This window comes from Mesoplodon mirus, assembly GCF_964341445.2.
Source record: "Mesoplodon mirus genome assembly, chromosome: 8".
NCBI lineage: Eukaryota > Metazoa > Chordata > Mammalia > Artiodactyla > Ziphiidae > Mesoplodon > Mesoplodon mirus.
The window spans coordinates 29,819,605-29,845,469 of NC_138984.1; positions in this window are offsets into that span (position 1 = coordinate 29,819,605).

Genomic DNA, 25,865 nt, shown 5'->3' on the forward strand with positions numbered 1-25,865 from the left:
ACAAGCAACTCTATGCCAGTAAAATGGACAACCTGGAAGAAATGGACAAATTCTTGAAAAGTATGACCTTCCAAGACTGAACCAGGAAGAAATAGAAAATATGAACAGACTGATCACAAGTAATGAAATTGAAACTGTGATTAAAAATTTTCCAACAAACAAAAGTCCAGGACCAGATGGTTTCACAGGTGAATTCTCTCAAACATTTAGAAAAGCGATAACACCCATCCTTCTCAAAGTCTTCCCAAAAATTGCAGAGGAAGGAACACTCCCAAACTCATTCTACGAGGCCACCATCACCCTAATACCCAAACCAGACAAAGTTACTACAAAAAAAGAAAATTACAGACCAATATCACCAATGAATATAGATTCAAAAATCCTCAACAAAATACTAGCAAATAGAATCCAACAACATATTAAAAGGATCATACACCATGATCAAGTGGGACTTACCCCAGGGACGCAAGTATTCTTCAATATATGTCAATCAATCAATGTGATACACAATATTAACAAACTGAAGAATGAAAACCATATGATGATCTCAATAGATGCAGAAAATCTTTTGACAAAATTAAACACCCATTTATGATAAAAACTCTCCAGAAAGTGGGCATACAGGGAACCTATCTCAACATAATAAAAGCCATATATGACAAACCCACAGCAAACATCATTCTCACTGGTTAAAAGCTGAAAGTATTTCCTCTAAGATCAGGAACAAGACAAGGATGTCCACTCTCGCCACTGTTATTCAACATAGTTTTGGAAGTCCTAGCCACAGCCATCAGAGAAGAAAAAGAAATAAAAGGAATACAAACTGGCAAAGGAGAAGTAAAACTGTCACTGCAGATGACATGATACTATACACAGAGAATCCTAAAGATGCCACCAGAAAACTACTAGAGCTAATCAATAAATTTGGTAAAGTTGCAGGATACAAAATTAATGCACAGAAATCTCTTGCATTCCTATACACTAACAGCTAAAGATCAGAAAGAGAAATTAAGGAAACAATCCCATTCACCATTGCAACAAAAATAATAAAATACCTAGGAATAACCCTACCTATGTTGGTAAAGACCTGTACTCAGAAAACTATGACACTGATGAAAGAAACCAAAGATGACACAAACAGATGGAGAGATATACCATTTTCTTGGATTGTAAGAATCAATATTGTGAAAATGACTATACTACCCAAAGCAATCTACAGGCTCAATGCAATCCCTATCCAATTATCAATGGCACTTTTTACAGAACAAGAATAAAATATCTTAAAATTTTCATGGAGACAAAAAAAGATCCCGAATAGCCAAAGCAATATTGAGGGAAAAAAATGGAGCTGGAGGAATCAGACTCCCTGACTTCAGACTATATTACAAAGCTACAGTAATCAAGACAATATGGTACTGGCACAAAAACAGAAATGTAGATCAATGGAACAAGATAGAAAGCCCAGAGATAAACCCATGCACTTATGGTCAACTAATCTATGATAAAGGAGGCAAGGATATACAATGGAGAAAAGACAGTCTCTTCAATAAGTGGTGCTGGGAAAACTGGACAGCTACATGTAAAAGAATGAAATTAGAACATTCCCTAACACCATTCAAAAAAGTAAACTCAAAATGGATTAAACACCTAAGTGTAAGACTGGACAGTGTAAAACTCTTAGAGGAAAACACAGGAAGAACACTCTTTGCCATAAATCACAGCAAGATCTTTTTTGACCCACCTCCTAGAGTAATGGAAATAAAAACAAAAATAAACAAATGGGACCTAATGAAACTTAAAGGCTTTTACACAGCAAAGGAACCTATAAACAAGATGAAAAGACAACCCTCAGAATGGGAGAAAATATTTGTAAATGAATCAGCAGACAAGGATTAATCTCCAAAATATATAAACAGCTCAGGCAGCTCAATATTAAAAAAACAAAAAAACCAATCAAAAAATGGGCAGGCATAGCACAGGGAGATCAGATCGGTGTTTTGTGACTGCCTGGAGGGGTGGGATAGGGAGGGTTGGAGGGAGGGAGATGCAAGAGCGAAGGGATATGGGAACAGATGTATATGTATAACTGATTCACTTTGTTATAAAGCAGAAACTAACACACCATTGTGAAGCAATTATACTCCAATAAAGTTGTAAAAAAAATAAAATAAAATTGAAGAAAACTAAAAAAAAAAAAAAAAAAAAAAAAAAAAACATGGGCAGAGACCTAAATAGACATTTCTCCAAGAAGACATAGATGGCCAAGAGGCACATGAAAAGCTGCTCATCATCACTAACTATTAGAGAAATGCAAATCAAAACTACAATGAGGTATCACCTCACACCAGTTAGAATGGGCATCATCAGAAAATCTAGAAGCAACAAATGCTGGAGAAGGTGTGGAGAAAAGGGAACCCCTTGCACTGTTGGTGGGAATGTAAACTGATACAACCACTATGAAGAATAGTATGGAGGTTCCTTAAAAAACTAAAAATAGAACTACCATATGACCCAGTAATCCCACTACTGGACATATACCTAGAGAAAACCACAATTCAAAAAGACACATGCACCCCCAATGTTCATTGCAGCACTCTTTACAATAGTCAGGTCATGGAAGCAACCTATATGTCCATCGAGAGATGAATGGATATAGATGTGGTACATATATACAATGGAATATTACTCAGCCATAAAAAGGAACGAAATTGGGTCATTTGTAGAGACGTGGATGGACTTAGAGACTGTCATACAGAGTGAAGTAAATCAGAAAGAGAAGAACAAATATCATGTATTAACATGTATATGTGGAATCTAGAAAAATGGTACAGATGAACTGGTTTGCAAGGCAGAAACAGAGACACAGATGTAGAGAACAAACGTAAGGACACCAAGGTGGGGAAGTGGGGGTGGTGGTGGTGGGATGAATTGGGAGACTGGGATTGACATATATACAGTAATATGTATAAAATGGATAACTAGTAAGAACCTGCTATATAAAAAATAAAATAAAATAAAATATTAAAAAAGCAGAAAAAAAAAGATATGAACCAATGCGACCCTCACAAAGAATTTAACAACTAAGCATACATCTCTTTTTTTCCCCTAGCATTCAGCAGAGGAAATTAAGAACAGAGACAGACTTTTTTGCATTATTAATGTGAAGCAATGATGGTTTTAGTTCATGATGTACAGCTGGAAGGTAAGCCACTGTGCTTTAACCCAGGAATACACTGGGGTATGGTTTAGGAACTCAGGGTGGCCTGTTGGGACAGCTGGATTTCTTTTTTTTTTTTTTTTTTTTTGCGGTACGCGGGTCTCTCACTGTTGTGGCCTCTCCCGTTGCAGAGCACAGGCTCCAGATGCGCAGGCTCAGCGGCCATGGCTCACAGGCCCAGCCACTCCGCGGCATGTGGGATCCTCCTGAACCAGGGCACGAACCCATGTGCCCTGAGTCGGCAGGCGGACTCTCAACCACTGTGCCACCAGGGAAGCCCTTCTGCTCATTTCTAACTGCGCTCACGGCATTGCTCTGTATGTGAGCTCCTTCTCCTGCTAGCGTCTGCTGCTGCTGCTGCTGCTACAAAACACAGTCCCTTTGGAGTGGTTTGCACGCTATTCCTGACCTTCCTGGGCTAGGTGGGCCACTTCCCAAAGTGCTAACCAGCCTGTATTTTGGCTTCGCTGGTGGCTCTCCTGGTCCAGTCACTGAGGCCAGGGCAGTAGGACACGTGAGGCAGAATATGATTCCTCCACATGAGGAATTTCCTGGGCTGTTCCCTAAGCAGGGCCTGTGAGCTTGAGATTTCCCTCCAGATTTGGGATTGAGGCAGACATATATCTGTCTGTTTTCCACAGTGGCAACAACCCATCTTAAAGTAGTTCTATGGCAGCTTTAGAGTCCAAAAAATTCTGCAGGAGGACAGTATAGGGGCAATGATTGCTTCAGAGGAAGAGGAAGAATGCATTTTTTACCCCCTTCCGAGGCTCTCTGAGTGTTGGTTTAAAACTTTGTGAACCGGGTCAGGTTTCTCCCCTGTTTAAAGCTTCCCAAAGCTTTCCCACTGCACTCAGAATAAATCTACTCTCCTCCGCAAGGCCACTCAGGTGCTGCCTGACTCAGTCCCTGCTTCCTCTTCAACATTGGCCTGGAATTCTTTTCCACTCACTCACCACCCTCCAGCCATACCGGCCTCCCTTCTCTCACTCAGACACTAAAGCTCTTTCCTCAGCTCAGAGTATTTGTACCTGCTGTTCCCTCTACCTGGAACTCTTCCTTCAGCTCCCAGGGGAGTGAATCCTTTACGTCCCAACTTGAATGTCACCTCCCCAAACATATCTTCCCTGACCAACTGAATCAGAAACTCTGAGGATGGCGTGAAATGAAATTCATGTTTTCTGGCAAGACAAGAAATATTTAAACATAAAAAATTTTCTCTGCCCTTTGGCCTCCTCTCTCCCCTCTACTATGTACTGTGTATCTGCATTAGGCATTGACCAAACCTTCCTCATCAGCAGAAATTCTGCTCACCCATAAAGAGCAACTTCTCTTAAGAAAACTCCTTAAAAAAAAAAAAAAGAAAACTCCTTAAAGATAACATTCCTTCGTGATAAGAGGTGGCATGGCACTCAGATCCGGATTATGTAAACTGACAATAATAAGTCATTTGATGTACAGTCCTCTGTCTCAAAGAAGCTTATATAACTGTCTTGACTTCTAACAGGCAGAACAGTTCTCTGAGCTTTCTGAGTTGCTGTTCCTGGGTTATAATCCTCAAATTTGGCTCAAATAAAATTTCCACTTCTTTTGTAGATTGACTATGTATTCATTTTCATCGACAGTGGGCACAGCACACACTGAACTTTGAGAAGCCTGTCTAAGAGAGCATATGAAAAGAATTCTAGTTTGAGTCAGTGAGAGTCTGAGTTCTAAAGGACTTATGTGCCACTACAAATTTATCAGATAGGGCTTCCCTGGTGGCGCAGTGGTTGAGAGTCCGCCTGCTGATGCAGGGGACACTGCAAATATCTTGTAATAACCTATAATGGAAAAGAATCCGAAAAAGAATATATGTATGTGTATATATATAACTGAATCACTTTGCTGTATACCTGAAACATTGTAAATCAACTATACTTCAATAAAACAAAGTTCAAGATAAACAATTAAATATTTAAAGAAAAATTATCAGTTACATCTCTACCCTCATGATCCGTTCTCTGCAGAGCATCCAGAGTGATCTTTTAAAACCAAGAATCACTTCATGCCACCTGCCTGCTTAAAATACTCTGAGGACTGCCCATTGCAAGAGGAATGAAATGCAAACCATCCACCGTGGCCATGTACAGTATGGCTCGTGCCTCATTCTGCACTCTTATCCTTCTCTCCGCATCCCAGCTCTGTGCTCTGTGCTGGTCTCCTTTCTATTTCTCAGATACACCAAGTTCTTTTCTGCTTTAAGGTCTTTGCCTGGACCGCCCTCCTCACAGATCCATAGACACCTCCTGACTCACATCTCAACTCAGAGCAGATTCAGGAGCACAGGATGCCTTCTCTGACCAACCTACCTCAACTACACTCGGCCAAGGCCACTGCCCTGTTTAATGAATAAATGAATAGATTTTGGGGAACCTTGGGGTTCATAGCACACTATCATCATTGGTCCCTGTTTTATCCTGTTTTCTTTATAGCACTTCTCACATGAAGAGTGCATAAGGATATAGATATAGATATAGGATATTTACTTATCTGATAAATTTGTACCTTTTTTTTTTTTTTCACGGTACGCAGGCCTCTCACTGTTGTGGCCTCTCCCGTTGCGGAGCACAGGCTCCGGTCACGGCTCACGGGTCCAGCCGCTCCGTGGCATGTGGGATCTTCCCGGACCGGGGCATGAACCCGTGTCCCCTGCTTCGGCAGGCGGACTCTCAACCACTGCGCCACCAGGGAAGCCCTCCTTTGCTATTTTTAATAACATACTTATGAGGCTTACAGTGTACTCAGCACTGCTTTAAACGCTTTGTAAGCTATTACCAAATCCTGTAACACCCCATGAGGTAGATACTATATCACTCACTCCACTCCACATTTTGAACGAGACAACTGAGATTCAGAGCGATCAATAAATTTTCTGAGATCGGACAGCTGATAAGTGTCCAGGACTCAGACCCAGACCGCAGGAATTCAGCATCTGGATTCATAACCACCATGCTAAAATAGGTATACTATTCCTGTCCTCCCTCCTGACAAAGGATGGCTTTGAGCTTAAAATAGTATGCTCTCATAAAGTGCTTTGAATATTAAGAAGGGTACTATGTGAATTTAACAATGCCATTATATTGTATAAATATAAACTCATTAAACAAAGCATAATGAATTGGCTGCTAATCTGTATATAGTGGTTAAAAGCAGCACTAATATTTTCAACAAGAAAAACAATTAGCACGTTCATTAAGTAGAGTCCTGCTTACACTTCACTCATTAACTTTAATCATCTATGAGATGCTTGAACTAAACTAACTTGTCAGCCCCAGAGTCATTAGTGCCTGTCTGCCAAAGATGATGCTGTAATTTTTAGGGTATGTTTTAATTTTATAGACTAACAAAGAACCCAGCTCAGTCACTAATTTCCCTAATGGTACTCATGATCAAGATATTGAAAATTATTTAGGCTAAGAAGTTATTATCCTTCACAATAGCACCATTAACTTAATTAATAGTTACATTATTTCCCTTCGCTTTTCAAAATATTATAGCTCCTATTTGGCCTTTAAATAGCAATATACATTCTTAAACCGAACATATCAATATTTCTAAGATGGTATAATTCCTAGGTCTAAGTCAATACAGAGAACTCCATATGTGACACTGGATAACCAAGACAATTTAGGAGAATTGTTCTTAATTTTTTGAGGTATGACAGGTACCTTTGAGAATCTGAGTATACTATGGACCTCCTCCCAAGACAAATGTACTTGTAGACAATTTCAAGATTCACAAAACTCCTGAAGTGTATCCTTGGATCACTAGGAATCCCAGCGTAAGAATCTGTGCTTTAATTTAATTTGACTGTTTAGAAGCAACTAAAGTTTATCCCTAGTTGATGATAAAAGCCCATCTTAAAAGATGAATACTAATAGGTATAGAAGGGAGAAAGAAGTAGAAAACTCACCGCTGAGATAATTTGAATATGGAGTTGATAATAGATGGTTTTAGTATATTATTTTTTCTTTTCTTAGATGATATAATGGTATTTCTTATTCAGGAGAATGCTCTTATTTTTAGGAGATGTTTGTTAAAATATTTAAGGATAAAGGGTCATGAAGACTTGAATTTACATTGAAAAGTTTCAACAAGATAAAGAGATGATATATAGATGGATAGACAGATACATACATACAAACATACATACATTTATAGACTGAATTGTGATTCCGCGCCCCCCCCCTCAAATTCATATGTTGAAACCCTAATCACCAATGTGACTGTATTCACAGATGGCTTTTAAAGAAGCAACTAAGGTTAGATAATGTCACAAGAGTAGGGTCTTTATCATATAAGACTGGTGTCCTTACGAGCAGAGAAAGAGACAGGAGAAGTACACATACACAGAGAAAAGATCATGTGAGGACACAACTGGATGGCAATAAACTTCACAATTGGAGAAAATAAAATTCTTTTGTTTAAGCCACCCATTTTACAGAATTTTTTCATGGCAGTTCTAGCTGTGTAAGATAGATGGGATGGATAGATAGATGATAGATAGATAAATAGGTAGAGAGAGAGATTAAATATGGGGAAATATTAATAACTGAAGAAACTAGGTTGTGGGTATGTGGTTGCTACTTTATTATTCTTGCAAATTTTCTGTTTGAAATTTTTATAATAAAAATTAGGAGGGGAAGCCTCCTTACTTTTGAGCATTTGGGATATTGGAAAAGAAAGCATTAATGTCATTTTAAAGTCCAGGGGGAAAAGCAGAATTTACGTGGATATTCTTGAACAGAAGCTAATATTAGAAGATTCCAATGGAATAGAAGTTTCAGAGTTGTTCTAGAAATAAGATTGGGGAAGAAGTTAATGAAAAAGGAATGCCTTGGGTTAGGATTATAATTTTCTTAACCCATTTTAATTTCAAGTAAACTGAAACTTCTTACAGGTTTTCTTTATTTAATATTTTCTATATACAGCTATAACTCTCAGCCTTGATCACTGGAGTGTTAAATTTTGAAGAACCTGTTTAAAAATACTGATCTGATTTATTGCTTGCCAGAGTTTGAAGATAGTACCAGTAGATAAGGCAGGAGGAACTGATGTGGAACAAGGCCCTCCACTGCAAGTGTAGGACCACTGGATACAAGGAATTTTAATGCATTGCTAGGACACATAAGAAAAAAAAAAAAAGCATAAATGGAGAGATGGACTACAGTCCTGGATGGAAAAACTATTAAAGATATCAATTTTTTTCCAAATCTATATATAGAGTCAATGTAATTCCAAACAAAATCTCAATCAGATTTTTTTTTTTTTTTTTTTCAGTATGCGGGCCTCTCACTGTTGTGGCCTCTCCTGTTGCAGAGCACAGGTTCTGGACGCACAGGCTCAGCAGCCATGGCCCATGGGTCCAGCCGCTCCGCGGCATGTGGGATCTTCCTGGACCGGGGCATGAACCCGTGTCCCCTGCATCGGCAGGCAGACTCTCAACCACTGCACCACGAGGGAAGCCCTCAGTCAGATTTTTATGCATCTTGATTCTAAAGTTTGTATTGAAGACCAAGGTTGCCAATAGTAGAAAACAAAAACAATCTGTATAAAAAGAAAAAAAAGGTTGGGTGACTTGTCCTGGCAGATGTTAAGTGCTGGTTATGAAGATAACATGATAGTATGTTATTGGTGTGGGAAAAATAAATAAATAAACAAAGTAGTCCAGAAACTGAACCACACATATATTGATATATCATAGAAGGGACTTTGCATATTAGTGAAGAAAGGATGGATTTTTAAATAACTTGTGCTTGGACAATTGGCTATGCATATTGAAAATATAGAGCTAAATCCCTCACAATATAGCCAAAAAATCTTAAAATTTCAAATAAAACTTTTCTTGATAAACTTAGGCTAAGTAAAGAACTTACTTCAATATGACAAAATAAACAAACAAACTATAAAGGAAAATATTGATATTTTTGAGTACACCAAAGTTTAAAATGTCTGTACTTTAAAGGACCTAATTTAACAGGTGAAAATAATCCACTTATTTGTAGAAGTTATTGGCAATACATATAGTAAACAGAGGCTTAGTATGCAGAATACTTTGAACTCCTCAAAGTAAAAAAGGCAACTAAGTTTATGGGCAAAGGCATGAACAAACATTTCACTGAAGAGGAAAACAAAGAGTCAAAAACATATGAAAATGTTGTTCCCTTATCAGAAATCAAGGAAATACAGATTGAAACCACAAATAGATGCCATTTATACTCACCAGATTGACAGAAAATGTAAAGTCATACAGTCCCACGTATTGGCAAGGATGTGGAGAAGCAGCAACACTTAAAACACACTGATGGGAATGCACATTGGCTCATCCACATTTTCCAGTAAAGTTAAAAAATTCATATACCCTGAGGTTCAGTAGTTTAATTTCAAACAAATACCATAAAGAAAAGTTTTCATGTGTGCACCAGAAGAGACATGCAAGAACACCCATACAGTGTTGTTCATAATAGCAGACAACTGGAAACAACCTAAATGGTCATAATGACACTGAATAAATATCTATATCTAGATAGATGATAGATTGATAGGTAGATAGATAGATAGATAGACCCCTTAATATTTTAGTTTGTATTTCCTATGAAAGCTTTTCTCTTTTTTTTTTTCAAAAAAAATAACAATTTATTTTGTGGTACAGAAAATTTTTCCTATAGAAGGTGATTTCTAATTCCTTGCTCTTTTTTTTTTTAAAAAAAAGATCTTTATTGGAGTAAAATTGCTTCACAATACTGTGTTAGTTTCTGTTGTACACCAAAGTGAATCAGCCATATGCATACATATGTCCCCGTTCTCTTATAACCAATGTATAGCACCGTTATCAACATCAGGAAATTTAACAAGGATACAGTATTTTTACCTAATTTTCCATCCATAGTCAATAATCTTAGTCAATAAAAATCCATAGTCAACAATCTTCTTATGTTTCAATAATGTATCTTTATCCTCCAGTACAGGATCCAATCCAGTAATCATGCACTACACTTAGTTATCATGGTGCTTTACTCTCCTTAATTTGTAAAAATTTCTCAACATTTTCCTTTTTTTCTTTCATGATATTGACATTTTTAAAGAATATTGGCCAGACTTCCTTGGTGGTGCAGTGGTTAAGAATCCACCTGCCAATGCAGAGGACACAGGTTCGATCACTGGTCCAGGAAGATCCCTCATGCCCCGCGCGGAGCAACTAAGACCGCAAGCCACAGCTATTGAAGCCCGAGCACCGCAATTACTGAAGCCCGAGCACCGCAATTACTGAAGCCTGCGCACCTAGGGCCCGTGCTCCATAGCAAGAGAGGCCACTGCAACGAGAAGCCCATGCACCGCAACAAAGAGTAGCCCCTGCTCGCCACAACTGGAGAAAGCCCTCGCGCAGCAACAAAGACCCAACGCAACCAAAAGTAAATAAAATAAGACAAAAAAAAAGAATATTGACCAATTATTAAACAGAAAATTCTCAGTTTTTCTTTATTACATATTTTCAGCTTGAAAAATTTTTATGTTTAGATCTTCAATTAATGTGGAATTTATTCTTGTATGTAGTGTGAGAAATGAATCTAATTTTATCTTTTCCCAAGTGGTTATCCAGTTGCCATGGCTCAATACCGTTTGGTTAAAAAAAAAAAAAAAAAAGAAGAAGCCAATCTTTGCCCCAATAACTTGAGATACCTTTGTCGTGTACTAGAATTCTCCATGTAGGTGGTTTATGTATGAACTTTCTATTCTGTTCCATTGTTCTGTCTATTCATGCACCAGTACCATACTGCCTTAATCATAGAGGCTTTGGAGTGTGCTCTGTTATCTGGTAGAGTTAGTCTTCTCTCATATTTCTTCCATTTCAGTGTTTTTCTAAATACTCTTATGTGTCTATTTTCTCCTATTAAGTTTAGAAACTTACCCAGCTGTGAAAAAGAGCTTGTTGGTATTGGTGTTTTTATTAGGATTGCATTAAATTTATAAATTAATTTAGGGACAAGTAACATCTTGATTATGTTGAGATGATCTAAGCAAACCAAGAGATATGATTCTATTTGCTCAAGTCTACTTTTGTTTTTTTGAACATTTCTGATCTACAAAAATGGCAATTTAATACAGTTAACTCTAATGAATGGAGAAGATTTATCATGCCTTTGGATAGGAGACTCAGTATAATGAGGATGTCATTTCTTCCCAACTTAAAGCACAAATTTAATAAAATTCTCATCTTAGCCTCAGCAGCAATTTCATTACCTTTGATAATAATTCCAAACTTCATTTGGAAAAGTAAAATGCCAAAGAAGGTAAGAAAGAGAAGGGTGATGGATACTTGCTCTATTAGAAACCAAGACTTCCCATAAAGTCAAAATAATAAAGACAGTGTGGTATGGGTGCTTAGACAGACAGAGGGACCCATGGAAGAAAGTAGAGAACCCAAAATCTGAACCATGGTGTATTAATCAGGATAAGCTAATAACAAATACGCCCTGAAATCTCAGAGGTTTAGGACTTACAGTCTACTTCTTGCTCATACAGAGGCCACTGTTAGTACAGATGACCACGAGGTGATTTAACAATCCAGGCAGCTCTATCTTGTGGCTCTGCCATCTCAACATTCTTCAGGGAAGCTGAGAGATTGATCAATGAATTTTCAGTCTCATCCCAGAATTGACACAGGACACTGCTCACAGGTCATTGGTCATTGCTAGTTACATGGCCCTGCAGAGCTGGAGAGCAGCTGGGAGGTTGTGTCTTTGGAGTATGCAGGAAGGACAGGATAACCACATATTGGTGATGCTAGTAATGTCTACCTTATACAGGAACCTGGCATATGAAAAAGGTGACATTACAGATCAGTAAGGAAACATGGAATATGCAAAAACTGGTAATGGGTAAATTGGTTTTCACATAGAAAAAAAATTAGATTCCTATCTCACACTATGCCCAAGCATCCCAAATGAATTGAAGATTTAAATGTGAAAAACAAAACTCTAACAGTTTTAGTAGAAATTAGAAGTTACTATCTTGACTAAATCTAATGAGAAAGGATTTCTTTAACAAGACAAAAAGCACCAATTATGAAGGAAAGGATTGATAAACTTGACTAGGAACAAAAGAAAGCACAAACAATGTTTAAAAATAAACTGTATACTTTGAGATATTTGCCCTATATAAAAATAACAACAGATTGTATTAAGAAATTTAAGTAACTCCCTCAAATAAGTATGAAAAATAAAAGTTTTTAAAAACACAAAAAAGATGAATTATATGGAAGGGCAATTCTACTTCTAGGTGCAAAGATGAATACCGGAGTATTGTTGGTATTAAAGAAAAATTAGAAACAACAAAAATGTTCAAGGATAGAGAAATGGATAAATAAAGTACTGTATATCTCATACAATGGAATTGTAAACCAGAGTTAAAATAAAAATCTAGATCCACTCATATGAATATGGAAAGGGGTTAGAAAACATAATGTTGAATAAAAAAGCAAGTTGTAGAACATGTATAATAATGATGCCATTTATTCTGTACATTCTGAATAGCTCTATGTATCTATTCTGTGGATTGTTCATGCATATACATGCACCTAGTTGAATATAAAATTGTGAAAAGGAAGAACACACATGAACTTCAAGATAGGGTTTTCCTTTGAGGGGGGAGAGGAATGGGCTTGGAAAAATCCTTCCCAACTCTGTTTAGAGTGTTTCATTCTTACCATCACTTCCCCATAAAAAATCTGAAGTAAACATGACAAAATACCAGCGTTTATTAAATCATGGTAATTGGTAACAGTGTTTGTTGTATTGCTCTCTATACTTTCCTGTATGTTAGATACATTTCTTAATAATAAGGGAAAATAAAGGAAAGCAGAAAGCACTTAGAAGACCTGATTTGTTAAATGTACTCTATGTGATCAAAACAGAGCTCCCTCATTAGTCAGAACGAATGCACAGACACTATATGCATAGGTTTTCACAGACACTATATTCATGCATCAGAGACCAAACTAAATTGGAAGTTAAGAAGCCTGAGTTCACCTCTCTCAGACCAGGTCTTACTTTTCCCACTGGCTTCCTTTTAAGGATACAGTAAACGTTGCAGTGTTTATCAGAACAGATCCTGCCTGGGCGCTGGAAACCTTCAGAGGTGCACTTATGTTTGCAGGTCACAGGGATACAATTTAGTCCACAGAAGCAATAATTTAAATAAAGGCACCCCAATGACCTATGCAGAGTAAGCAATCTCACAAATAGTCCTATTTTATGGTTACTAATAGGCACGTGTCATGTTACTGCTGATAAGATGCTTTGAATTCCTGAGGGGGGAAAATGATTATAAAATATTATTTACCATACTTTTTCCCCCTATTTTTGGAATCAGTGGCATTTTAATAGCTGCCATAATTTTGGTTACATTGTAAAGTCACCCATAAATCATTTATGAAGCTACCCGGACATCTGTCTCCTGCATTAGGTAATTAGTTTAGACCAAGTTATGGTGAATGACGTATATTTGTTTGACCATCTGCCTCCATAATAGAGCTCGCTTTCAGGACTTGGCTCTGGTTCTGTCATATCATCAGTATTCACTGCATAGGTATATTACCCAAAGTTCCGCTCTTGTTCTCTGATCGTTTGTATCTTAACTCCTTCCATTAAGATTTACAGAGCAGACCCACAACTAATGCAAGGGAGATTTAGTTTTAGAGAGATTTAGGGGGTGTAATCAAATCCCTTTAAAGATAGACTGGTCAAATAGTTACAGATGGATGTTTTTATATGTGGTGTGGTTTTCCTAAGTCAACAAATCTTATTATACGTTATACACCACAGTAACAATGACACCTAAGAGCAGGGCTCTGAAACAACTCTGAAGTTCGGGCCAATGTCAGACATTTCTTCTGGGGAAGAACAATAGTTCTCAGGATAGTGCCCTGAGACCAGCTTTGAAATCAACTTGAATTTCCTGTTATATTCAAAACTGCTTCACACATGTTGGTATAGCAGCCTTTCTTGCTCCTTGTTCTATAAGCCTAGTAAAAATGGATTATCATGGTATTCACAAGGGGTTATTTGTTGGAAAAAAAACAAAAAGAAAGGGGGAGGGGGGAGTGAGTCTTATTTTCCAGAAGACTTGAGCTACAGAATACAATGTGTGTGTGTGTGTGTGTGTGTGTGTTTTAATCTGAGACTTGGTTTTCCATAATAACATTCAAACGTCACTTTGTTAAGGCATTACTTCTATTTTCAACTGCTGTATTGCTGTTCCTACCTTACCAAGAATTATGGGTGAATAAGTCATCCTAATTTTCACTTCTCTTTATTTTCTACATTTTTTAATAAGAAGCACATATTAATGCTATAAGTAGAATAAAGAGGCACTTTAATTCAAGAATGTTTTAAGATTTGCCAAAATATTGGGGTTTCAGCATATAATTTTATTTCTTCCTTATCTGGTTCTATCCCTCACAGAGGTAATGTGATAGTAACTGGGAATTCCTTTATATCCATTGCTTTGCTGCAAATTTTAGGAAACTATGTCATACTAGCTACAAATTCATTATTTTGCCCCTGTTGTTACTAGGAGATTACAACACTATGGCAATGTTAACAAGTAGCAAAGCAAATGTAAACACCATTTGCTCTGCTGATATTTTAATAGGCTTCCTTTGCCGTAAGGTCTCTTGACACCATAACATGATAGATATGTAAATATCACTTAAATAGCAAATAACAATATAATGCAAGTGGATCAATAATTAGATCCCCACAAATTTAATATACTATAAGATTCAGCTAAAATAAAGAGTGGAACAGTAAAATGTGATTTCATCTACTAGATTAGACCAGGATGAATAGATAAATACACGTTTTAAAAGTCAACAACCATAGAATCACAGGCATTCTTAAGTGTGCTATATTTTTTTCTTCAAGGCATTATTCAAATGTTATCTCTCCCTTGAGGCTTTTCCTGTTATTTCTAGAAAGGTCTCTCCTTCCCTGGCTTTTTCCATAATTGTGTCATTTTATTATAGCACTCACCACGCCTCATACTGTATTGTCCCCTCACTGAGGGATGTCATAATTATGCAGATTTTGACTTTTCTGAAATTGAGATGCCTCTTATAATTTGTACGTATCTAATGTGGTGCTGTTTTCCCTTCTTCTTTCCCTCCTGCACCCTCCATTCAGCTCTCATTAAATCAGTGGAATGATTTACAATTGATCAAGCCTGGGAATGGCCTTACAACCCACTTACCTGGAGGACAGGTAGCACATCTGTTGATTCTTGTATTCTCTAAGAATATACAGTGCTTACAGGATAGTGACCTGGGGGAACTGAAATTAATAATCTCAGGCTCTCTTAGACTAAGGGAAGAGGAGAATTTGAAAGAGGTGATCACCATCAAGAGGAATTTTTGGATTTATATAATTGGAGTCCTATCCAACAATTTCTCCTTCATCTCTCCAAATTTACATTAGTGTTCTAAGTCTCAATCTCAAATGAGTCTATGACATTGTATTAGTCTATATGGCAGCAAACAAATCAGACTTCACCTATTTTATGTAAGTGACAAAGTTCAAAACCCCAACTTACTTTTCTTTCTCTAATGGACACTGTGCTGAACCATCCAGAGGCCTCCACAATCTCAGGACTGAAGCACTTATATCCCAGCTGCTAGGAGTGTTGGTTGCTGCCAACTCAATATTGAATCCTGCTACAGAGATTGGTTTTTGTTAAAGAAAACTGCTTAACCTAAATTTGCATCACCTTCCTGGGAGCAGCCCACATCGAATGACTGTCAGAGATATAAAGGCCATGCCCCCTGCCCTAATTTCAGACCATATTGCAGAAGCACCCCAGCTCCAGAGCAAGCCATGGGATTGGCTAGGGTCTTGGTCATAAATGCATCACAGTTCAATTTCTTCCTCTACTCACTCCTGATTCCTTCTCTTTCCCACAAGAGTCTATCCAGAGATTACTATCACCCAAGGAACCTCATCTGTGACAGTTGGTGCATTAGGAGTGGTCCAAAAAGAGTGATTCAAAAATAAGATTTTGGAGCTGGACCATCCATGAACCAGTTAATAATAATAACCCCTGTCATTGACGGTAGGTAAAGCGTGGATACAACCTAGCATGTGGCAAAACTTCCACTGGTGGTGAACTGGGATGGCATGGTAGCAAAGTGGAATGTTTAGCCTGTCTAGTAAATGAGGCATTTGCCAAACACAGAGGAAAGAGTAATAATAAGGGTAATTCATCACCAATTAAAGACTAAGTGTGAAAGCCAAAGCCTGCTTTGCAAAGTGACTCTAATCTCCTGCCACTGGAGGACAGACAAAGCTGAGAATCAAGCCCAAGACCTATAAGAACAAGAGTAGCATTAACTCCCAATAATTCAATATCTCTTGTGGCTCTGATTCACCAAGATCAAGACTCTGATTAGCAAAGGATGGGACCTTGAGACTTGAGATGGAGATATCAGAGTTGATGCACTCAACAGTCTTGAGTCCCCAGATGCCCTGAACCCCTCTGTGGAAGTGACTTGCTCCTCCCTGTTAAAGGCTTATGTCCCCTCCTGATGGAAGACAAAGCAGAGGGAACCTGCCCTTGCAAGACAACATGGACTCTAATCAGCATCTTCCCTCACCTCCCCTTCTGGGCACTCAAATAACTAGAATTAAGTCACAACAAAATTTGGCCTGGGAAGAGATGCGCATGCTAAGGGAGGGATGGGGTCATAGGCCAAAGGGGCTATGGTGCCGGGACAATGTGTACTGACAGGGACCAGGAGAGTATGTGTGAGACTGAATGCTAAGGATTCAGGGCGTGGGTGGAATATAAAGGCAGATAAGGGAGAATTTATAGTTACAAGAGTAGTATAGAATTTAACACTTGGCAAGGACCCAACTGGACAGTGATAATATGTTACTAGGAGTGTTCTCAGGAGCTTAGAGAAAGCAATGGCCCACACTAAGTGATGTAGAAATACTGTGCCATACGGTTGAAGGAAGGATTAAGAGCATCAGAAAAGTAAGCAATAATGGGCATACCAGGTAAACTTGGAAAATCCACCAGATGACTCTGATCCACAAGAAGGCCCAGAAAGCATACTACTTAACAAAACAAGAAGGAATTCACTGGTGCAAAGGACAGCAGCATTGTTGAGACTCTATACGGCGGCCAACCTCTGTAGATCCTACCTGACTGTAGGGGATATCATCACAAAACTGAGCTCCCTGGTAGCTATGGGGATATTGGATCCCCAAAAATAAAGATGAGGGAGCGAATGGCACTTAGTCATCTGAAGCAAAGTGGGTGCAATTATTGAAATGAGTAGCAAAGACAGAGTGGCAGCCAAGGGGGTGCTGGCCCTTGGAAAGCTGTGAGGATGCTTAGAAGAATAAGACATCCCCAGAGATGACAGACAGAAGTAGGGGCTACCATTTACTCCACTAAACTTCCCCTTATAATGGTCTCCTGGAGAAAGAGGGCCACTAGAACATCAAATGAGCTGCTCCCAGGACATACATGAAGCAGGCAGATCTGAATGTCTTGAGAAGAAGACTGCAGTAGATGCTGTGTGGTGCCCTCCGGCTCCTCGTTTTCAGGACTGAAGTACTCACTCCCACAGCTGCTAAGACCGTTGGCAACTGACAGCTCATACCTGAGTCCCTGCCTAGAGACTGTCCTCTGTGGAGAGAGCCACTGCACCCAACTTCACACCCTGCCCAGCCCCCGGGTGCAGCCACATTCCATGACTGGTCAGTGAGGAAATAGAAAGGCCCATCTTCTTTAGCCTAATTGGGACAAATATGCAGAGCTATTCTAGATCCAAATCTCTCCTTGGAATCATCCGAGGCCTTTTTTTTGTGACTGTCTCACAGCCCAACTTTTCTCTCTGCCGTATCTTTCCTCCTTTACCTATCACAGATGCTGATCCCAAGAGCATCCCCCAGTAAGTTTTCTGCATGCAAATCTCTGCTCCAAGTCTGCTTCATGGAGAGCCTGACGTGCCACACTCCCCCGTCACCACAACTGACACCAGCACTTTCTAAATATATGTCTTTGGACTTGCTGGAGCAGAAACACCATGAGGAAAAAAAAAAAAGTATATTTCTCAATTTTGACCCCATACCTACAAGATCACAATCTTCATGGATGGGCCCCAAGAGTGTGTATTTTTTAAAGCTCTCTACATGAATTCTGTTTTGTAGCTTAATTTGGGAATGACTACTACATCAAGAAGTCAGACTCAAATCAGCCTGTGATGTATATCTTACCTCATCTTCCTGTTCCAGCGTACTACAGAATGGAGAAGCAACAATGGTCAAAAGTTGGGCACCAGCTAAATAAAACATGGGGAGCGGGGCTTCCCTGGTGGCACAGTGGTTGAGAGTCCGCCTGCCGATGCAGGGGACACGGGTTTGTGCCCCGGTCCAGGAAGATCCCACATGCCGCGGAGCGGCTGGTCCCGTGAGCCATGGCCACTGAGCCTGCATGTCCGGAGCCTGTGCTCTGCGATGGGAGAGGCCACAGCAGTGAGAGGCCCGTGTACCAAAAAACAAAAAACAAGAAACAAAACATGGGGAGCTAATGTCAGTTCTCAGGAGCAGCTAGTATGTTGTTGACTATTGGACACTGTGACTATTGCAACTCCTCACATTTCCTCCTTTACTCAGAAAGCCAAAGCAGGGTTTGTAGCCAACCTCTGGCTTTTAAGAGAACCTTCTCATTTGTGTTTCCAAATGTTAACTTCATCTCTGGCTGTCTCTCATTTTTGCAATCCAATTTCCCTTTCACCCCAATTTCCTCCTCTATTTCTTGTCATAGTTTACATTTCACAAATTACTGTTGGCAAGCTAAAACCCATTTTTGGCTCTTGTGAGGAACAAGTGGAGAATCGATTAAATGGGGGAGAAAGAGGAAAAGGATCAAGTTCGTGCTATGAGCAGAGGCACTAGTGGATGTACAGGACTTGAATTATTATAGATTATCACGAGCTGCTTTTATCAGACTGTTATTTTATTTTATTTTATTTTATTTTATTTATTTTTTTAGATGTTGGGGGTAGGAGTTTAGTAATTTATTTATTTATTTTTTACTGTGTTGGGTCTTCGTTTCTGTGCGAGGGCTTTCTCTAGTTGCAGCAAGCGGGGGCCATTCTTCATCGTGGTGCGCGGGCCTCTCACTATCGTGGCCTCTCTTGTTGCGGAGCACAGGCTCCGGACGCACAGGCTCAGTAGTTGTGGCTCACGGGCTTAGTTGCTCCGCGGCATGTGGGATCCTCCCAGACCAGGGCTCGAACTCGTGTCCCCTGCATTAGCAGGCAGATTCTCAACCACTGCGCCACCAGGGAAGCCCCAGACTGTTATTTTAGAATGAGAATTTACCACTGAGTGTTTCTCTTAACATTGGACAGTTAAATTTGCAATATGTATACCAAGGTGAAAGGGCGAGGAGGAATGGGAGGACCCTGGTTGGTGTGTACTCGTTGCCCTAACTGAAGGTTTGAGTTTCACTGTTTGTCCTCAGGCACGACCAGGTCCTCCTGCCTGGCATTGGTCCTTCAGACCCAGGACGTTACAACATCTGTACACAGGCAGCCAGTCGGGTGGAGATGGTGTCAAGGGCAGGGCTGAGGGATATGTTTAGAAGTCATCCCTGCCTTGTCCACAGAGTGATATTTATTGTAATTGTAGATCCCTAAATTCCCATCTGATTCTGTTCTTTTTCTACCCAGTAGCCCCTGTGTGTTATATTAAGATTCCGTGTCATGGGAGAGAAAGTGAAAAGCTTTCTCTGGAACAAATCTGGAATGGAAACCTAATCATGTTTTTTTTTAAGGCTGAATACATGTCCTAAATGAAAGTGCCAAAAAGTCTGACATTACATCCCTAATTATAAGTTTTTTCTCTTCTTCTGTAGTTGGTAATTACTTGGAAGAATAAAGCTACGGTTTCCAAATGTATCAGAATTTTAGAAATACAGCTTGCACAGGTTGAACTTTATTTTTTCCTCTCTGGAAGGTAAATGATTATGATTAATAGCAATTCCACTGGGGGACTCCTGGGCCACTTGACCCACTAAGGAAAAATGGGAAAATAAAATCAAGCTAAAATGCATTTATCTTCATTTCAAGAGTATGTGTTATTCGCCTCTATTTATTTAATGGTATGTTCTATCGGTCTTTGGCTGGGTTTACCTAATATTCTTGTGCCTCCTAGAAGATTTGCAATGGCCCAGCTTCATTTTAGAGCTTTCTCTGGACTAAGCTCACCATTCAACCTGGCTTCCCACCCTTAGGTGCCCTCTGGTCCTTTAGAGACATCTGCCTATGGCAGGGAAGCAAGCGTGGGCCCCGTGGTCCATACCAAAGTGCGGGGCAGAACCTCAAGGCTTCTTGCTTAAGCCCACAAAAGGGCTTGGCTGTATGTTAGTGCTACCCTAGTCAGCTTGCAAGAGCTGAGAAATCGGAACCCAGAGGAGTATTAGGGCACAGGATAAACTCCTTCTTTAGGCATAAGCAATTTTTGAGACTATTGGCCAATATTTACCTGGTTAATCTGGAGAAAAAAATATAGCCTCAGCTTCATGTGGCATGTTATTGTTCATAACAAACTTTCACAATATCATTCATGGGGTCTAATGATAAAACTGTGAAGGAGGCGGAACTGGTGCTGTCATTCTCTTTACACGACCACCTTCCTTGCCTCAACCCCTGGACACTAGTGCCTCTTGGGCTCTGATATTTATGGATTTATATTTAAGATACACAAAATAATTAACTAGTTTTATTGATCAGCCTAGTAGGGTTGCTAAAATATTGTCTTCATATCCTTCTGGATAGGATGACCACTTCAAGGCCTCAGCTTTCTCATCTTAAAAATAAGGGGTTGGCGGGCTTCCCTGGTGGCGCAGTGGTTGAGAGTCTGCCTGCCGATGCAGGGGACACGGGTTTGTGCCCCAGTCCGGGAGGATTCCACATGCCGTGGAGCGGCTGGGCCCGTGAGCCATGGCCGCTGAGCCTGCATGTCCGGAGCCTGTGCTCCGCAACGGGAGAGGCCACAACAGTGAGAGGCCCGCGTACTGCAAATAAATAAATAAATAAAAATAAGGGTTTGGCATATGGTATCACTTTTAGGTGGAATCTAAAATATGACACAAATGAACTTATTTATGAAACAGACTCACAGACATAGAGAACAGACTTGTGGTTGCCAAGGAGCGGGGGGGGGGGTGGCGGTGGGGGAGGGATGGACTGGGAGTTTTGGATCGGTCTCTAATTTTTTAATAAATTAAAAAAAAATAAAGTATATACCCTTGGGAAACTCTCAGACATGTGCACAAAGGAATATGAACACAGATGCCTATGAAAGCATTTCCAGTAGTAATGGAAAAGTCAGAACAACACAAATGTTCATTAACAGGGTAATTGATAAATAAATTGTGATATTATGTTTTTAAAAAAGGGTTGGTATTGTAGGACTGCTTAGCATCCATCTAGCTCTAATACTCTATTGACCTATAAAAAGTCCTAACCAGAGTATAGACATGAGCAGTCAACAGTGGAAAGCATGTGCCCACAACGGGAATAAGATGTAAGAAATTCTCCCATAAACACAGAAGAGCTGTATTAACTGGACAGGTTATAGCCTGTAAAAGAAAATAAGAAATAAGGGCCTTGAAGCAGAGAGACAGCATGTGGTCAAGGCTGTTAGTGATGCCACACAGACCATCTGGTCTGGGTGATCTGTCCATAAAATTTGTAATAGTGATGGGTTAAATTGGGTATATTAGGATATGTAGGGGAAGCATGAGTGAACCCAACTGGGGGGTGACTAAAGCAGATTATGCATTTCAAGAGTGAACAGACATCCATACAGGAGAAGACCTGTTACTGACCATAAGATCTGGCTTCTGTGAGAATGACAGAAAATTCAATTTTTCCATTTACCTTGCTGGCCTCCCTTCTCAGCCTCCTTTGCTGGCCTCCCTTCTCAGCCTCCTTTGCTGGCTTTTCCTCCTCTATTACAAACTCTAAGCACAGCTGTGCCACAGGGCTCAGTCCTGGGGCCTTCACTCATCTCTACCTGTCATCTATCCATAAGTTATCACTTCTAGACTCACGACTTTCAATAGCATCTACATGATGAAGACTCCCGTATTTTTATCTTTAGATCTGACTGCTCCACCGAGCTTCAGTTTCATATCCAGTGGCTGATTAAGCATCTCAAACTTATCATGACCAAATAGACTCATGATCTCCTCTCTAACTCCAGATCCTACCAACCCAAATCTCCTCCCTCTCCCTGTCTTCCAGTCTCAGCACCACCTTCCATTAGATGCTTAAACCTAAAAATTTATGCATCATCTATGATTCTTTTTCCCTCCACCTTGACAACCAGTTCACAAAACATGTCTCTGCCTATTAACATATCCTGAATCTATCCATTTGCTCCATTTTTACTGCTATCATATTCCAAATTACCATCATCTCCTGTCTAGAATACCTTAACAGTGGTTATAGTACCTCTGGTTGCCAGACACAGTATCTAGTCTGTAGGTGTAGATACTTGACCATAGCTAGGTCAATCAGATTCCCCTCCCAGGAATTTGAATCTTAATCAGGAGAATACATAGAAGTCACCCTCTGTCATATTCCTATTTTAGGAAGCTAGTTGGAAATGAGTCACAACAATACTAGCACCATCAGAAGCCACCACAAGGGTCCCTGAAGCTGAGATTCTAGAGCTCTCTTGGCATTGTTCCTCTGAAGCCTCATCATTTAGCTTTTCTTTTGGTTTGGTGAGCCACCCAGTATCCTTCCCTAGGGAAAAACGCAGTGGAAAGTTTCCCTTAGGGGTCCCTGAAGATTCCACAAATGAGCTCTAGTTGGATGCCTGCCATGACAGATGAAAACAAAGCAAAACAAAACAAACACCTGATTAGAACAGCACCAGTCCTGTTGTCAGTGAACAGGGGCTTCTGTATTGTATTCACTGCCATACCATTAGTGCCTTGTACAGTACCTCACCAATACTATACCATATTAACAAAGTGTGTGTTAAGTGAATGACTGAATGAATGTTATCCAGGCAAAGAAGGAGAGCAGAGAGTTCCAGACAGAAAAAGCATCACATTGAGATGAAAGAGAACATCAAATATTAAAGAAACTAAAAAGAAGTCAGCCTGGATGTGGCCTAGAGAGCCAGAGGGGGATGGTTAAAAACAAAGTGGGAGCAAATACCAGTCAGTAGTCATGTACGATTATAAGCCTGGTAAAAGTGTGAACTTCACAGAGAAGGAAAAGGGTACACCTTTTTAAAATTTTAGGCAGGGGAGAAAATGATAAAAAAAAATTGCATTCAGAAAGGACACTCTGGCTGCAGTTTGGAGGTTTGGGTTGGAGAGGTGATGGACTGCAAATAAAGAGACCAGTTTAGAGTATGCTGAAGTAATCTAGGCAAGAGGTCTTGGTGGCTAGCCTAGGGTAGTAGTAGTATATAGCGGTATTTTTTTTTTTTGCGGTACGCAGGCCTCTTACTGTTGTGGCCTCTCCCGTTGCGGAGCACAGGCTCTGGATGCGCAGGCTCAGCAGCCATGGCTCACGGGCCCAGCCGCTCCACGGCATGTGGGATCTTCCCGGACCGGGGCACGAACCCGTGTTCCCTGCATCGGCAGGTGGACTCTCAACCACTGCGCCACCAGGGAAGCCCTATATAGTGGTATTTGAGAGAGACTTTTAAGAGGTAAAACGATGGTGATGGAGAGCTAGCAGGTAGGGATGATGTCCTGATATCTGACTTGTCTACCAAATGTGTAGAGATGCCATTGACTAAGCTAGGGAACGTGGGGGAAGGAGCAGGTATCAAGGGAATGGCGATGAGTTGAGTTGTGGTTTCATGATGAGTTTAGGTCTCTATAGGACAAGCAAATGTAGAGTCCAGGAAGTATCTGGGGATATATGGGTCTGGACCTAAGGGGATATATGTGAGTTGAAGATGTGGGTTAGGTAGTCATCAGCATAACGATGTAATGAAGACATGGGAGTGAGTAAGATTAAGCAGCAGGTAAGGTAAAGAATAGAAGGCCCAGGACAAAACCCTGGGGAGAGGAACACCAACACTTATTAACAGGTAGAAGAAGAGGATACTGGAAAGGAGTGGCTAGAAAAATAGGAGACACAGAAACGTTTTAAAAGCCAAGAAAGGGGAATATTTCAAGCAGGAAGGAGCGGTTAAAAGCTGCTCTGAAATCAAGTGAGATAAGGACCTCAAGTCTGCATTGCATTTAGCAACAAGGGTATCTCTAGGACTACTTGAGAATGACTCCAATGAAGGAAATGTAAAGGAGTCAGTAGGAGTGGGTAAAAGGGAGGTGGAGGGCTGGGGGTAGAGTAGAGAAGTGAGAGCAGCACCTCACCTAGGAGTTTGTCCTGGAAGGGAGTGGAAGGAAGGCAATTGTTGGAGAGGGATTTGGGTTTGTGGGAAGGTTCTGTATGTTTAAGATGCAGGCATGTGGGCATCTCTAAACAGTAAAGAGGAGGAGACAGTAGGGGAAAGAGGGTAATAGAAGATGGGACTGAAAGTGAAAGAGATTCTAAATGCTGACAGGCAACCCCCTCTACTTCCCCATAAACCATCTCTCATGTTTTCCAAGTAACCACTTCACAGTTTCCTACTCTCCCAAAATGCTTGACCTCCCTGCCCCCAGCCACCCTCAACCGAAGACAGGTAGCTTCTCAGAATTCATAGAGAAGACAGAGCCTTCAGACAGGAGCTCCCTGGACGTTTTTTATCCAGGCCCATCTTCTGCTCCCTTTGCCCGGATGTGCTGAGAGAGGTTTTCCAGCTCCTGTTTAAGGCTGTTGCCCCACTTGCCTTCTCCCTCATCTTCACTCTATCTTTCAAACAGCCCCTACTTTGGGCCAAGTATGCACTAGGCTAAGGACACACAAAGTTGGAGAGGATAAAGTTCTTCCCCCAAGGAGTTCAGAGTCTACTGGAGAAAAAAGATAGGTAACAATACCATAAAGTGGATAATATGGTCAGTGCTGTGGTAAAAGTTTGAATAACCCCAAAATGTTCTTTTTGGACTCTCAGATAAGAAATCCTCCTAAATTTCCCAAGACTAGGCCCTCTCAAGTCATCAGCCCCAACTCATCAAGGATCATCATGCTAGCCCAACAGAAAAATGACATTTTAACATTGCAGAAGAAAACAAAAACCCAAATTCTCTCAGGTGTATTTCACAAAATAGAAACAAACCTTCCTATTTTGAAATACAAATATAATCCTAGTATATTTTCTTTAGATAGTAAGCAAACAAAGCACCCCATTCAATTCCAAATGTTGCCATTTATTTCTTGGTAGCGAATCTTAAGTGCCATGTTCCCAGTGACAGGTTTGTGGAACAATACAGGAAAATCCTCAACATATATTCAGGCTTCCCTTGGATTTAGTTTGAGAGAGCATGGTAAATATGATAGACAATATAATTACCACCATGTTGAGCTTGCTACATTAAGAATGAAATGTATTCAGGTATGAATAACTGAAATGTATGAAATATTCAAATTGTATCAGCTTGAACATGACATTTGAAATAT